The 15,949-nt window shown below is 38.8% G+C and overlaps 2 pseudogenes; one reads left to right on the top strand and one right to left on the bottom strand.

Annotated features, from left to right (window-relative positions):
• The window catches only part of LOC124974434 (ADP/ATP translocase 2-like), a 74,918-nt pseudogene extending 67,841 nt beyond the window's left edge, over window positions 1-7,077 (bottom strand).
• Window positions 1,247-1,372, top strand: LOC124974439 (uncharacterized; annotated as a pseudogene).
• Window positions 7,078-15,949: the final 8,872 nt, after the last annotated feature.

Genomic DNA, 15,949 nt, shown 5'->3' with positions numbered 1-15,949 from the left:
GCAGTCCTGTTTTTGAAATTTTTCCTAAAACAAGAAAATGTCAATACAGAAATTGTATTCTTATTTTTTTACATGTATGTGCTTCATTTGTTCTGGTTCTATAAAGTGAGGGAAATTACAATCTAAAGTAGAAAAGCAAAATTCTAGGAAAAAATTAGAACGTGGATGATTGTGAATGTCATTAAAATGCTAGTATTGTTGGTCACAGAATATGTAAGCCCAGGGTCTTGGAAACTGTCTGGCTTTAGTATTTGTGTGGAAGTTAGGTTTTGAAATGATATTTTTATATAATAATGCAGGTGTCTAGCCTCTTTTTTATTTTATTCTTTTCTAGCTTCTTTTAATATGAATAGTCTTCCTTCCTAGACCTGCTATCCCTGTGGCAATCCTGCTGCATAGTAGTAGTAGCTGCCTTAAGTTGGAACTTGTATTTCCTCATTCACCACAGCCCAGGATAATTTCTATTTTTCCAACACCTTACATTTTACTCTGCAGTATAAAATTGTTAAAATGGTAAACTTCAAAAAAGTCTTCATCTTTCTCATGGCCACATGGTTGTAGAAAAATCCAAGCATTTCTAAAGAGCTTTATTTCATAAGGCCCTTGTGTCTTTAAAAATTTACTCTCAGGTTTGCTTTATTATGGATGGTTATGATCCTTAATTCACATTTCTTAATATTCAGATTGTTAGACCCATAGATATGTTTTCATGTGCATAAAATTGACTACTTTATTTTTAGTTTTTAGTGTAAATATTCTTAATAAATTATATGTTTAAAATATTCTTCAGCTGGGGTTTTAGGTCAGAGGTAGAGTGCTTGCCTAGCACGCATGAGGCACTCAGTTCAATCCTCAGCACCACATAAAAATAAATATAGGTGTATTGTGTCCATCTACAACTAAAATATTTTAAAAATATTCTTCATAATTTTGTTTTATTCCAAGGTTAGTAATCATGAGAGCACTTAGCCTTTTGTTTTTAAACTATATTTTAGTTATGCACTGTACTGTCCTGCTTGTCAAAATCTTCAACCAGAATGGGAAATTTTTGCTGAATGGAGAAGATCTTGAGGTTAATGATGTAAAAGTAGATGTTGCAGAGCAGACAGGTACTGTAAGTCTGGAAGATTTTTTTTCTTTGCCAATTATGTTGAAATTTATCTAATTTAAAATATTTTATGCTCTTAGCCTTTCATTACATTTTTAAAAACCGTGTTTTGCATCTATTTAAATTAGTCCAAAATCAGTGAAGCTTATCTGACTTGTCATCTTTCTTATGGGGGCTCAGAATTCAATGACTGCAAAAAGCAGATTCCCTAGTTTTGTATAGAGCTCATTGTTTGTGTTGTTCTAAGGGACCTTGAAGACATCATTTACTTCCTATTCCTGTCCATATAAATTTCTCTTCTCTGTTCTTGTGCTCCAGTCTCCCAACTATTATGTAAGATGTCTTTGAGAAGTCTTAGAACACTGTGGTCCAAGTACACATTGGCCAAGTCATCATTTGCAACTCACCAAGTTTCAGAATAAGGACATGTTTCTTTCAAAGTCAAGGTCACATTCTCTGATTTGACTCTAAAATTGAATTTCACATTTAATGCCTATGATTTGACATGTGGGCTCTTGATTACAAAGCCCTAAGGTAGTAGTGTCAAATATACTCTTGTCATGGTCCACTACCCAAGTGTGGGTCTTGTCCTTGATGCTTCTGCCTTGAGCAGCCCCAGTCTTGTTCTTGGTGGTAACAATAATACTGGCTAGTTGAACTGTCCCAAGTGGTAACAATAGTAGCTGTTTTGCTGACCAGTTACCTGTTGCAAATCTCAAGAGTTTTTTTTTTTTTTATTTCTGGTTTACTCCTCACACAATCTTATAAGATATGTAATATACCATATTGCAGATAAGAAAACAGGTTAATTCTCAGTCATCAGTTCTTGACACATGGTTAATAAGAAATGTAAGCTGTAATTGTTATTACCTGTCTTAAGAAAGATTCATAGTCTTTCCATATTTAGCAATAATATAAACTGTCTTTTTTCTTGTATGTCAGTTATGATTTGATTTGAAACCTAAGACCATATTGACACATCACTAGTAGTTTTAGTCATACATTTGTGTAATTGACCAAGTGCTTACATATATACAAAAATTTCTTCAATGATCAAACTTAACAAACCTTTAAATTGAGCTAATATGGAATAATGTGTTTTCTAAACTTGATTTAAATATATAATTTATGTTTTTATTTTTTATTACAAATTTCTACTATTTTAGGCATAATTTTCATATTCTTAATAGCATTTAAATAATTCAGAATCGCCTTATACTTAGTGATTGTCCCATGTAAAACCTGACATATGTTCTTTATCACTTGTAGGACTGAGTGTGTGGTTCCTACTATTTATCAGTAAGTATTTCAAGATTCTCAGTTATGGAGAAGGATGGATCATAGTGTAATTGGAATAGTAGGTCTCTCTCTTGGATCATGTTTGAAGAACTGAGGTAATCCAATCCAGCAAATATCTCAGAGAGCTCATTTTGATTTTATAGTACCCTAAGTTCCTTTAGATAGACAGATGATACTTGAAGTAGTCTTTGTTGTCAGAGATTTATAGTTAATTGGAAAGTAGTGCTCTTGTGAAATGGTGTGATCCTCTTCAATATAGGAAATGGTTGTAATCCCAGAGTGCTGATGTATCCTTTGGGAAATAGGATGAAGGGGAGATCTTGCTGTTTGCTGGAGCAGTTTCTGGAGAACACAGGGTTTTAAGGAAATCTTGGAAGTAGAGCTGTCAAGAGTGCAGGGTAGAAGATGGTGCAGTGAGGAGAGGAGGGGCATCTGGCCATTTGGCTTCTGGTTTGGGGGCTAACAGGCCCCTGGGAAGCCAATTGTATCTGCTGGACCATGCAAGAATCCCAATCACACAGGATAAACACTTTCCTGATATTTAGGTGCTTTTCTATTTATCTCAACAAAATTTTGAACTCAGGATGTGGCAGGTATTTCTATGTTGTCTTCTAGAGTGTGTAGTCCTGCTTCTTTTATCCAGCAACTTTCCCTACTGAAATATGGATACCTTTCTACACATTACCTCCATGGTTTGGAATGAAAAAAACTGCTTTTCTTTTGTTTCACCTTTCATATTCAACACAGAAGGAAGACCTTAGGATGCAGTTATCCTGCTGACCTCTCCAGGAAGAAAAATGCAAGTGATATGGGTATTCTGCAACTTGCTTAATTGTCAAAAAATATTTTGCAAGCCGAAGGCCAATGTGTAATTTGAAACAGGTACTTAAGTCATGGTATTTGTGAATACTTTGCCTTTTACTCCCAACAAGAAGAATAACAAATGGAAAGTGTGGATGACTTCAGGGTTTTTAAAAAATGTCTTCCTGTTTTGGCCACTATTATGATAAGCATATTTGAGACTGCAGCAGTAAATTCCAAATATTTGTTGTAATTTGAAAAGAAGGAGAAGTTAAAAAGTGACATACATCTCTAAATCCTGGTTTATCTTGTGACATAGATTTACCGGACAGAAACAAGGATCCAGTTTTGCAGTTAATCCTTTGATATGATAAAGAATCATAAAGACAAGGTATCAAGATTGATTGATTTCATATCTGATATACCTAGAGTCTGTACAAACACACATTTTTACATGTGTAAATCCACATTTTTGGATGAAAGGAGGGATTTTTCTCCTGGAGAAAGAAGCTATTGTTGACTTTTTCAAAGGTCTTGGAAACTTTGCTATTTTTAATTTTTTTTCATTCTTCTTGAAGAGGACCAGATAGTGTAGCAGCTAATTCTGTGAATGCATGCTTACAGTTAGTTGAAAGAATGGTAAAAGCATACAACCCAGTTTGAGTCCATGATGGTGTTGTGCCCAGTGGCTCGAGACCCCCACAAAGACCACCAGAGACCACGATCAATGCAAGCAACAAAGAGTCATTTATTAGTAAGCTCGAGCCTGGTCCTCCGTGCACTCAGTAACCGGTGATGCAAAGAGGCCCCCAGACCTTGTTTAGCAGGGTTTTTATAATGAAAGGCAAGCAGTTTTATAGTGTTCTTTTTAATTGGTTAACATATAAAATTGTATACAAAGCATGTTAGTTTAAGTTCTGGGTCACCCTGACCTCCGGGAGGATGGTTGTCATTATCTTTAAGTTTGCTTTTTGGGTCAGCCACCTGGCCTTTACAGATAAGATAAGAGACGAGATGAAAATTCTTTGCAGCTTTTATGAGGGGTTGAGGGCAGTTTGGGAAGAGCCTTGTATTTACACAGGTGCAAGCTTTTGCTATCTTTTCATTCCCTCCTCTCCAAGAACATTTAGAGAGCCAATCTTGGGTCTCTATTGTTTTACTTCTTGATGCTTAATGGACTGATATGTGGCCTTTAGCACCATTAGCTGTACCATATTTATTCTTTCTTTAAAAAAGACAATTAACTTATTGATTATACAAAGTCCTATAGTTAAAGCTAGTAGCAACAATATTAGGGGTCCCACTGTAGCAGACACCAGAGTAGTTAACCAAGGGGAAAAATTGAACCAGGATTCAAACCAACTCTGACTAGCTTCCCATTCTTTCTTTCTCTTTGTTAGTCCTTCTCTGACTTTTGCCATATTATCCTTGATTATCCCAGAGTGATCTATATAAAAACAACATTCTTCTCCTAGGGCAACACAAAAACCTCCTTGTTGTAAAAATATTAAGTCCAAACCACTTCTATTTTGTAAGACCACTTCAGCTAGGGAAGTTAAAGATTGTTCTAAATGAGAGATTGAATCTTCTAAACGCTCTATGTCCACATCTATTGCTGCTCTCAGATTGGAATAATGTTGGTTCTGAGTGACTAAGGATGCTACTCCAGTTCCTAACCCTCCCAAGCTAACCCCGAGAGGCAGACTAAGAGTTAGAGTGGTAATACATTCCCATTTTTGTCAAATGGGGTTCTGTTTCATGCCCCATCCTTGTTCAATCATCATCATAAAACTCTGGTGCCCATGGTAAATTAGCCACAAAACCAATCTGACTAGAACACAGTAATCCTTTGGCTGTTTTAACACACTCCAGTGGACACAGGGGGTGAGTCCAGAGGAGCAAGTCCATGAGGTATCATTGTGGGGTATTATAAAAGTTTTCTGCCTCAGGTTGGAGTCCCCATGTTGAGTGAGAGAGGGACCAACTGGCATGGGGCACTGTTCTAAACAGAGCCCTTGCCCTGACACTTGCTCTAGGGTTAGGGACTGTTTAGATCACCAACAGCAGTCCTAGAGCTTGGTGGAGATATTAACATGCACTTGTACTGCTACTCCCTCATAACATAGGGGAACAGTGTAATAGCAGAGCTAGCAGGACCTGGTCAAATTAGGGTAGGTGGCATTGAGCACCAGGAAGGACCAAGACAAAAGGCTCAGAAGGGGATGAGCTTCTGTTTGAATTGGATCTACAATTGACTGTTCATGGGGTTGTTTAGTCCTTTAGTAGGGGGCACTTAAGGAGTAGGTGGTTGTTTGTGGGGTATTTGGGAAGCTAGTAACTGATTTAATAATTTTTGGACCTCAGGTAGGGGGAATGAACAGAATTCTTTGGACTGGAGGGCATAAAATTTGTTTAGACCCTAATTGCTGGGTGAAAAGTTTTATAATCATCCAAACAGTGAATGCAACCCCTAAATCAGGTCACTCAGCATAGAGTCATAACCCCCATGATCGGGTTCTTATCCATTGTCTATCCCACTTTTCCTTATCGGTGAAGGTGATTAAGAGGGGTTTACAACTATTGTTACATGAAGCTTTTTACCTCACTTGACTTCAATTAAATCATGAGAGGCTTTTATCCAATAAGCCTGCCCTGTAGTTTCACATCCCCATTTAGCACAGAAATAAGATTCTTCCCCTCAACATTCTTTCTAGTGAGAATAACCAGGACACACATAGAAGGGGAGATGCTGAAGTTCCTCCCTCCCACAAGCATAAACACAGTTAAATTTCCTTGTTCTCGCACTAACTGTATCTGAAAGGGCCCGTTTACTTAGGTGTAATTTTTCATTAATACTAATAGTGCCTGTTCCCACAGAAAAAGCCCCATTTGCTAAAGTGCAAAGGTCTACTTGCAGTTCAGGCCACCATGTCCATAAAGGGTGGTATTCAGTCACAGTCAGGCTGGGAACTCTTGCCGCTGGGTTGGTTACTTCCCAGGTGATTTCATAAGGCTGATGTGGGTTGAGGTTGGTGGCTCCAAAAACTGGAGCTACAGCTGCGGTTGTGGCCAGGGAAAAATAATCAAGCAAAAGTAAGAACATAGTTACAGTCTGTGGTGGCAAAGCTTGATCTTTAGCGGATTGTCTTTGAACCTGTCCACTCTCCACGTAGAGTCATCTAGGGCAGGAAGCACAATGTTGGAAAGGGGTTCAGACAGCTTGACGTGGGTGTGATGAATCCAGGAGGCGATGCCGTCGACTTTGAGAGCGGTAGGTGTAGTCAAAATGACCATGTAGGGGCCCTTCCACCGTGGTTCCAGGTTACTCTGTTGGTATCACTTCACTAGGACCCAATCACCCGGGTGGAAGTTGTGAGGAACAGGAGGCGGGCCTGACTTGTACAGGCTTTTGAGCTTTGGCCAAACTTCTCTGTGGGCCCTCTGCAGGTCCTGGAGGGAAAATAAAACTTCAAAATATCTACATTTTCTTCTTTTAGGAACCACTCAGTCAGATCAGGGAGTATTGGAGGTGGGGTCCCGAACATGATTTCATAAGCGGTGAGTCCCATCTTGTAGGGAGAATTATGCACCCAATATAGGCCATAGGGAAGGAGAGCCACCCAGTTACCACCAGTCTCCATGGTTAATTTAGTCAAGGTCTCTTATAAAATTCTGTTTATTCTTTCTACCTGTCCTGAGCTTTGGGGTCGATAAGCACAATGTAGTTTCCAATTTGCCCCAAGTACTGAAGCCAGTCCCTGACTTACCTGTGAAGTAAATGCTGGCCCATTGTCTGACCCTATCATCACAGGAAATCCATACCTTGGCAGGAGGTCTTCTAAAATCTTTTTAGCCACTATTTGTGCCATTTCTCGCATGGTGGGAAATGCTTCGACCCCTCCTGAAAAAGTATCTACAAAGACTAATAGATATTTATACCCATACTTTCCAGGTTTTACTTCAGTGAAATCAACTTCCCAATATGACCCTGGCCTATCTCCCCTTAATATATTTCCTGATTTCCACTTACTATATCCTACATTTGTTAACTTACAAACCCTGCAACTTTTGACAATCTGTTCTATCTTATTTTGCACACCTTTAATTCTAATTCCTGCTTGCTGCATCAAGTCCTGTAATTTACTTGTCCCCATGTGGGTGGTCTGGTGGAGCCTTTGCAACACTTTCTGTCCCATCAGTTCTGTAAATATTATCTGGCTTTCAGAGTCTTTCCACCACCCGTCTAAGCATTGGGCTAGTGGCTGCTGGCAAATCCATGATAAGTCCTCTTCCGTGTAAGGTGGGCTTTTGGAAGGGTTCATGGGCCAGAGTCTGGGAGTTGAGCAACTGTAATCAAGTCTCTCTGGAGGGCTATTTCTTGTGCCATCTTATCTTTGACCCTGATGTCAAAAGCTGCTCCCATCCATGAACCACACTGTATCTGCATCGAGCAGCGGATGATCTTGCAGGTCTTCTCTAAGCCCATGAACCTAGACTAGGACTTCTGAGCAGTCATGTACAGGTGTGTCCAGGTCAGGGTCAGGTAGCAGCATAGCAGGATTGAGAGCTGATAGTGCCTGAAAAATAATCCTGAGAGGGTTAAGCAATAGGCTCTGATAATGTGAGCCCAGCATTACTGAGCCATCGATCTGGAGGTTGTCTCAGGATTTCCTCAATAGCATGTGGAGTGATCACATGTAATTCTTGTCCCATAGTCAATTTATCAGCATCTTTTATATCCAGCACCATATACCATTGTCTGTAAGGAGGAAGCACACTCAGAAGTGTATACGGATTAGACACGGTAGGGTGTATGTCCGCCATCCTTTTGTTTACCTCTCCTAGGTCCTGTACTGGACAGTACTCATCTGAGTTGGGCTTCCATATTGGAAGCAGGGGGTTGTTCCATGCCGACCGGCAAGGTCGTAGTACCCCTTGGTTCAGCAGTCGCCTGATGTGGGGGGCTATTCCTGTTCGAGCTTCCCTGGTCATGGGGTATTGTTTAACCCTAATGGGGTTAGCTCCTGGTTTTGTTTCTATATAGAGGGTGGGCTGAGGTTTAGCTAACCCAATTCCCCCAGTCTCTGCCCAAGCATCTGGGAACCACTGTACCCAGTCTTCAGTGTTTTCATCAGGGGATTGCGGCTGCTGGTGTAGCCGATATTCATCCTCCAAAGTAAGAGTTAGCATAGGTAACAATTTTCCTTGTCCATTTGTTACCTGTGTGCCTTCGGGGTGAAAATGAATTTGGGCCCCGATTTTGGTTAATAAATCTCTTCCCAAAAAGGGATAGGAGCTGTTGGGTATGACTAAGAATGAGTGGGACACTTTTCCTGTTCCCAAGTCTACTGTTCTTTTGGTCATCCAAGGGCACCTTTTAATCCCTGTAGCCCCTTGCACCCATGAGGTGCTTGTTGAAATCTTTCCTTGAGGGTCAATCAAAGCTGAATATTGAGCTCCTGTATCCACCAAAAATTGCACTGGAGTCCCCTCCATTTTCAGAGTTACCCTAGGTTCGGGGAGGGGTTCTGAACCCCGTCACCCCTAATCGTGCATTTCATCTTGGGTGACCAGTACCGATGGTCTCCTAGTTGTCCATTTACCATCTCTGGATCTATGATTTATTTTTTTAGGGCATTGTCTAGCCCAATGACCTTCCTCCTTACAGTAGGCACACTGATTCTGATCCAGATCATGTGCTCTGGAGTTCCCAGTTGGTGGTCGATTGCCTGGGAGTCTGTTTCTTTCTTTTTCTGTCCTTCCGCCCTGCACTGCTACTGCTAATGCTTTAGTCATTTCCCTAGTAGCCTTAAGCTGTTTTTCTTCTGGTGCATTTCTGTTATTGAATACCCGCTGAGTTATTCTCATTAAGTCTTGAATACTTTTCCCTTCTAAGTCCTCTATTCTCTGTAACTTATGCCTTATATCTGGTGCTGCCTGGTTAACAAAGCTCATTACTACTGCTGCCTGATTCTCAGGTGACTCTGGGTTCATAGGAGTGTACTGTCTAAATGCCTCCATTAATCTTTCTAAATAAGCTGAGGGTGATTCCTGCCTTTCTTGCATGATGAATACACCTTGGCCATATTAGTGGGCTTACGAGCTGCTGCCCAGATACCCCCCATAAGAGTCTGGTGATAAACCCAGAGCCTCTCCCTACCTTCAGCCATACTATAGTCCCATTCATCTTGTGGAGGCCTGGAGAAGGGGAATGAAGCATTAATTAAGTCAGGGTTTACAGTGGGTTGTCCATCGTCCCCTGGGACCAGCTTTCTGGCTACCATCTGGATTCTCTCACGCTCCTCGGTTGTGAACAGGATCCAGAGTAACTGCTGACAGTCATCCCAAGTAGGCTGTCACTAACTCTTAGTAATACATTTACATTTAAATTTTTATCTCAGTGAAATAAGTAACCAATTTTACATATACCTTACTGATAATAGGTCCCATAATAGAACATTAAATGATAGAAATAAATCCCCAATAAAATGCACTCTTTAAGTTTAAAATTACCATTACAGACAAGTTTATTCTGGAGAATAGCAGCTTGACAAATTTCCTGCTTTAAAAACTTGTATACCTGGAATATATGAATACATTTAATATACAAAGAGTGACCATTTCACAATTACCTTGACACTTTAATCTTACTAAATTCAGTTTTTAAAGTATAATTTAGACTCCGTAACATAGTACAATACTCTTAACAGTTGTTTAACCATAAATGTATAAACCCCAATTTTTAAGCCTAATTGTTTTAAAGAATAAAACTTAATAGACACAAAGTTAAGAGTAAATTAGTGTTTCTAAGAAATCCTTGTCATTTCACCATGTCATTTTACCACATAGGTTAAACTTTGGCTTATATCAGAACATTAGTATTTCACCTTAGAAAAAACCTTAAAAAGCTTCAACTGTCTCATACACATACAACCAACTTAGTTACACACAAACTTGTTGAAACTTGCCCTTTACTTACACACAAACTTTCTTAGCACTTACTTAGACCCTCATGTATTCCATCACACAAGTATTTTCTATCCCAGAAACATTTCCTTTTCCTTTTTATTAAATATATTTCCATACTCAGAACCTTTTATTTTCTCTTTCCTATCTGTTGACCCTTTTTGTCCACATTCTGAAACAACTCTTATAAAATTTTTGAATTTAGACAAATTACTCCAATTTAACAAGATAAAATACTTTGTTGTTTATACTACTATAACTGAAACACAGTGAGAGGGGAGATGGTAACTCTAAATCCAAATCTAAGAGCTCCTTGGAGCTTTGCAGAACTGGAGATGGGGTAGGGAGAAGTGGTAAGGGAGCAGATGGAACACTCACCCTCTGACTTGGGGTTTTACCTGTTAGAACATGACTCTTAATAAACTTGTTTTTAGTAATGACACAAAGCATTGTTAAACTTTTTAATTTACCAACCTATGAAAATAAGTATGTTACTCCATGGAATTTAAGGACTTAAGGGTACTGATGTTATTTAACAATTAGCATTTTCACTTTGCAAATTAATCAGATGTCACCAACAAACCCATTTGAGTAGTTCCATACATGTTAAATTTAATTTCTTATTTTGAAAAAAACAAGATATCAGACAAGTGTCCTGAACAGTATTTGCCATCTCTTTCCTGTTGAAGACAAGCCCTAAAAACAATTGATATTAGACATTGTTTAGCATCAACATTTCATTAGTTTGACCACCTAGAGACTTGTGAGTTACTTCTAAAGACATTTTACTTTTATTAGTTTACCCAATTCAAATTGAACCCCTTTAAATCACATGAATAAAAGGATTTGGATCCATTTTTAAAATTTTAATTTTATGCACGCTTATTACAAAAGCAAAGGCCTTGTAATGTTTATCTCCATTGCAATGTAACAGATGTTTAAAAATAACTCTAGAGTTGGATAAAAATAGAACTGATCAAAAAGAAAAAAATCATTAACATAGGTATTATGTAGGATCAAAATTATGAGCTCAAAAATACAGCATTAAAGAAAAACAAAACAAAACAAGAATCCTAGAAAATGAGTTAGTTCTGTGTAGCAGCCTAGGAGTTTAAAATGGACACCTTTTTTTTTCCCCTCAGATCATCCCCCCTTCCTGCTGAGACTGCTGCAGTCTACATTCCAATGCAGGCTTCAACAAGGCCAGGCAGCGGGGAGAGCGGGATCACCTAGGACTTTTTAACCCTTATTCTTCCTGGTTGAGAAATCAGGTTAGGTTTGAATGCAGAAAATCACAAAACATTATTTCTCACTACTTTTGAGGAATGGAACTGCTGAGCTCTCTGCCTAGGGGGATTGGAGTAAACAAATCTCTCAGGAACAAGGAGAAGGACTGTAAAGTACCCTGCAATGAGTATCCCTAAGCCTAAAATCAGATTAAAACAATGAAGAATTTAATATGAGACAAGAGTAAAGAGCATATGGTACAATACACAAACAGACAGACATATAGTGCGCTAAATCAAAATTGGCTAGTTGGTATTTTGTCAACAAAAACAAACAATTTCCGATTGCAACAAAGAGTCGCCCAGATGCAAAACAAAGGTTTCCCAGATGCAACACGAAAGTTGCCCAGACATGACAAAGACTCACCCAGATGCGACAAAGTGTCACCCAGATGCAACACAAAGGCTTCCCAGATGCAACACAAAAGTTGTTCAGATGTGACAAAGAGTCATCCAGATGTGACAAAGAGTCATCCAGATGCAACCAAGAGTCACCCAGATGCAACACAAAGGCTTCCCAGATGCAACACAAAAGCTGCCCAGATACAACACTAAAGTTGCCCAGATGTGACAAAGAGTCACCCAGATGCTACAAAGAGTAATCCAGATGCAACACAAAGGCTTCCCAGATGTGACAAAGAGTCACTCAGATGTGACAAAGAGTTGCCCCGGTGGGTCGACGGGACATCTCCCGAGACCCTGCTGGGGTCCTATAGTGCATCCACCAGGACTTTGCCAGCCCAGAACCAGAACCTGCAGGCAATCCAGACCAGAAAAATGTGGCAATGCCTTACTCACCAGCCGAAGGTGTCACTTATGACTCTATGATCAGGTGTCTGGGTGGACTTGGGGCATCCCAGGTGAGTCCCCAAGATGTTGTGCCCAGCGGCTCGAGACCCCACAAAGACCACCAGAGACCACGATCAATGCAAGCAACAAAGAGTCATTTATTAGCAAGCTCAAGTCTGGTCCTCTGCCCACTCCATAACCAGTGACGCTAAGAGGCCCTGATCCCTTGTTTAGCAGGGTTTTTATAATGAAGGGCAAGCAGTATTACAGTATTCTTTTTAATTGGTTAACATATAAAATTGTATACAAAGCATGTTAATTTAAGTTCTGGTTCACCCTAACCTCTGAGAGGAGGGTTTCATTATCTTTAAGTTTGCTTTTTGGGTCAGCCACCTGGCATTTACAGATAAGATAAGAGACAAGACAAAAATTATTTGCGGCTTTTATGAAGGGTTGAGGGCAGTTTGGGAAGAGCCTCGTATTTACACAGGAGCAAGTTTTTTCTATCTTTTCAATGGAACCCTGTTCACCTAAGATGAGAGGCTGCTGTACTACAGTTTTATTCATCCTGTTTTTGTGGAGTCACATAGCAAAGTAGAGTAAATTTTGTGGCCAAAGCTGGAAGAAAAGTAGCAAGAGTAGTTTTTTAGTTAAGATGGTGTGATGGACCCTATAGTATAACCTGCCTTCAACTTTGGTGTTCTATCTAGCGGAATCTTCGTGGAGAAAGGAGACACCACCAATCTTTTGTTGACAAGATTTATTGTGTCCTCCCTGTTTTCCTGCCTCCTTTGTTCTCCCTATCTCCCTTCTTCTACCCTCGCCCTCTCTCTTCCCCTAGGCTCCTAGCTTATCAGTCAAATATAGCAAAGCTTTCTTTCACGCAGGAGAGCATGCAGAGGAATATCAGCATAGCACTATATGAATCATGAGCTGTCCACGCACAGAGTGATATTAGATAGCCAATCCTAGAGCCTGGCGTTAACACGTCATAAGTCTCCAAGGAGCTAGTAGGCAAGCAACCTTTTTGGGTACTTCCTTATTTTGGTATCCAGCACCCTTTGGCTCACTGCCAGGCACCATCTTGTCCAAGATGGCCCTCAACACTTTGGACATAGAGAAATAGAAGAAAAAAAATGAGAAGTTTTTATATAACTCTTTTTTCCTGAGAAAAAAACAAAAATGCCTTATGTAGCACCATTTGACTTTTTGGGAATTTTACATTATATTGTCCCATTTTTTTTGCAAAGTCATAAGTAACTCTTTTCCTTCAACCCAGATGGGTACTGGGATTTCTTTTTCTAGGTGGTAGGTATAATGTGAAACTGAAAAGCCTGGGACTCAGGTAAATTTCCACACTTGAAATTGAACTTTCTCATCAGTAAATGGTCTATCTCAGAAACAATGTTCCCAATCCTGTAGTTGTTTCATTGTAGATTTAGAAGAAATTGTGGATCTGAAAAAAACCTCAAAAAGAAAAATAGTTCCAATAAGAAGCATGAATCTTGTGCTTCATTCATCATAGATTGAGAAGAAAATCAGGATTTGGAAAAACTCAAGAAATATGAATTTTCCTTTTTTTTCCCATTAACAGTTATATGATGAAGACTATATTGGAAAATTGTCCTTGCTTCCAAACAAACAGAAACATTGTATGATGTCAAACCTTTCATAAGAAGCATGAAAAACTTTATTAGTAGAGAAAGAATCTTAAACTTATTTGATAAAATTAAGAATAGGTAGTATTACTGGATCATCTGTTTTCTTGAATGGTTGCTAAGGACCAGGGATGCTGTGATGCTGGGAACATAGAGCAGATATACCAAAAATTGAGAGTGGTAGAAATTGCCAAAAATGGGAAATGTTGAGCATTGTTATGATTGGATTGGTCAACCAATTTGATTCTAATGTAATTGCTTTTTCACAAAATAGTGTACCTAAAATGTATAATTTTTTAAAAATTTATTTTAATAGAGAGCATTTACTATGTGGGAAATCATAATAGTAATCATTTGGTTAAAGGTAACTTAGAGCTGGGCATGGTGGCACATGCCTGTAATCCCAGCAGCTCAGAAGACTGAGGCAGGAGGATCTCATGTTCAAAGCCATCCTCAGCAAAAGCAAGGTGCTAAGCAACTCAGTTAGACCCTGTCTCTAAATAAAATACAAAATAGGGCTGGAATATGGCTCAGTAGTCTAGTGCCCCTGAGTTCAATCCCCAGTACCACTCCTCCAAAAAAAAGAAGGTAACTTAGATTTCTCTTTAAATAACCCCACATGCCACTTCCTGTTATTTTCCTTTAGTATTTTGAAATTGTTAAAGACAGAAATACTATATACACAGGTCCCACTGGTATACTGGGAATGTCATCATTGATAGGTTGTACCTGCCAGGTGTTTTATCTATCTTCCCCATGTCTACTTGTCAAATTTTTGGGCACTGGATATAAGCACCAGTGAAACCAGCTCTGACCCACTTGCTTGAACAGGTATCAGATTCACCTTCTCTGTATTTTTTAATTTATAACTGAGAACCAGTGTTAATGTTCTTTTTCAAAGAAATTGTTCCCATATCTTATATAATTAACATTAGATGGCATTTAACAACATAGGCGAATTCCAGTTGTAGTTGCCCAGTATTTACTTAATACACTTGCATTTTTCTCTGGTCTACGTTGGTTCCATTCTTGATGGCAAAAACTAATTTTATAAATGCTTCTATCTGCATTTGTGCTTCCTTTCTTTTGCTCATCCATGTTAGTTGGCAGTTTTTTCTTTGAAAAGTCAAACAAAAATGGGATATGTGTAATAGAAATATATATATATTTGTATGTTTTAATACTTGTGGACAAAAGTTACAAGTTATTTAAGAACAACAAAATCACCAATTGCGGGGGCGTCCGGAATTCCATCCAGTGCTTGACAAAGATCCTCTGGAGGATGATTGCAAAGGCTCATCCTAAAAGGAATTGCCGGATGTTTTGCTCCGAAGCATGGTGTTTTCTCAAATAATATATTACTCATTTCAGTCTGAACGGATTGCTTAAGGGGATGAAGGGAATACAACAAAAATTCCAGAAAATATTACCTACAATCTGAAAAACAATGGGTCTTTACCACTAACAAAATTAAAAATAATTTTGCAACCATACAATGAGTCCCTGAAAGCCTCTGGAGAAAATAGTTGTAGATCTGCCTTTGTCTCCAACAGGCTGGTTAAATTTTAACGATGGTTTTGTTCATGTGTGGTGGTGAGGTAAGAGAATAAGGTTTCATAACATTCCTTCCTTCCTACTAAGAATATGTCACCCCTATAATAAACGTTGGTACACAATTACAATTGGGACCGCTGCCCTCCTGTACCCCTTAACTCAGTAATTCAGATATTAACCAGATGGACCTAGTAGAGATAGTCACATGAGATTACTTGTCTATTGTTTTAACCATGAGAATATTAAGAATAGTTTTAGGTCACATAGAGTTTAGATATTAAGAAAGTAAATATTGTATTAGTTCACCGAGGTAGTTAGATATTCTTAAAACAATTGTGAATAGGTAAAGATAATCTGTAAGGTTACTCTTTTCTCATAATTTTCTGTTCCTTGTTAAAAACAATTTCTGCCTATGCTTTGAAAACTTCTTTAATATTAACCACAAGATTGTCATTATAGCCTGAAGAAAAATGTATATAAACCCAGCC

Source organism: Sciurus carolinensis, unplaced genomic scaffold (assembly GCF_902686445.1).
Source record: "Sciurus carolinensis unplaced genomic scaffold, mSciCar1.2, whole genome shotgun sequence".
Classification (NCBI taxonomy): domain Eukaryota; kingdom Metazoa; phylum Chordata; class Mammalia; order Rodentia; family Sciuridae; genus Sciurus; species Sciurus carolinensis.
This window is presented reverse-complemented; position numbering and strand designations above follow the sequence as displayed.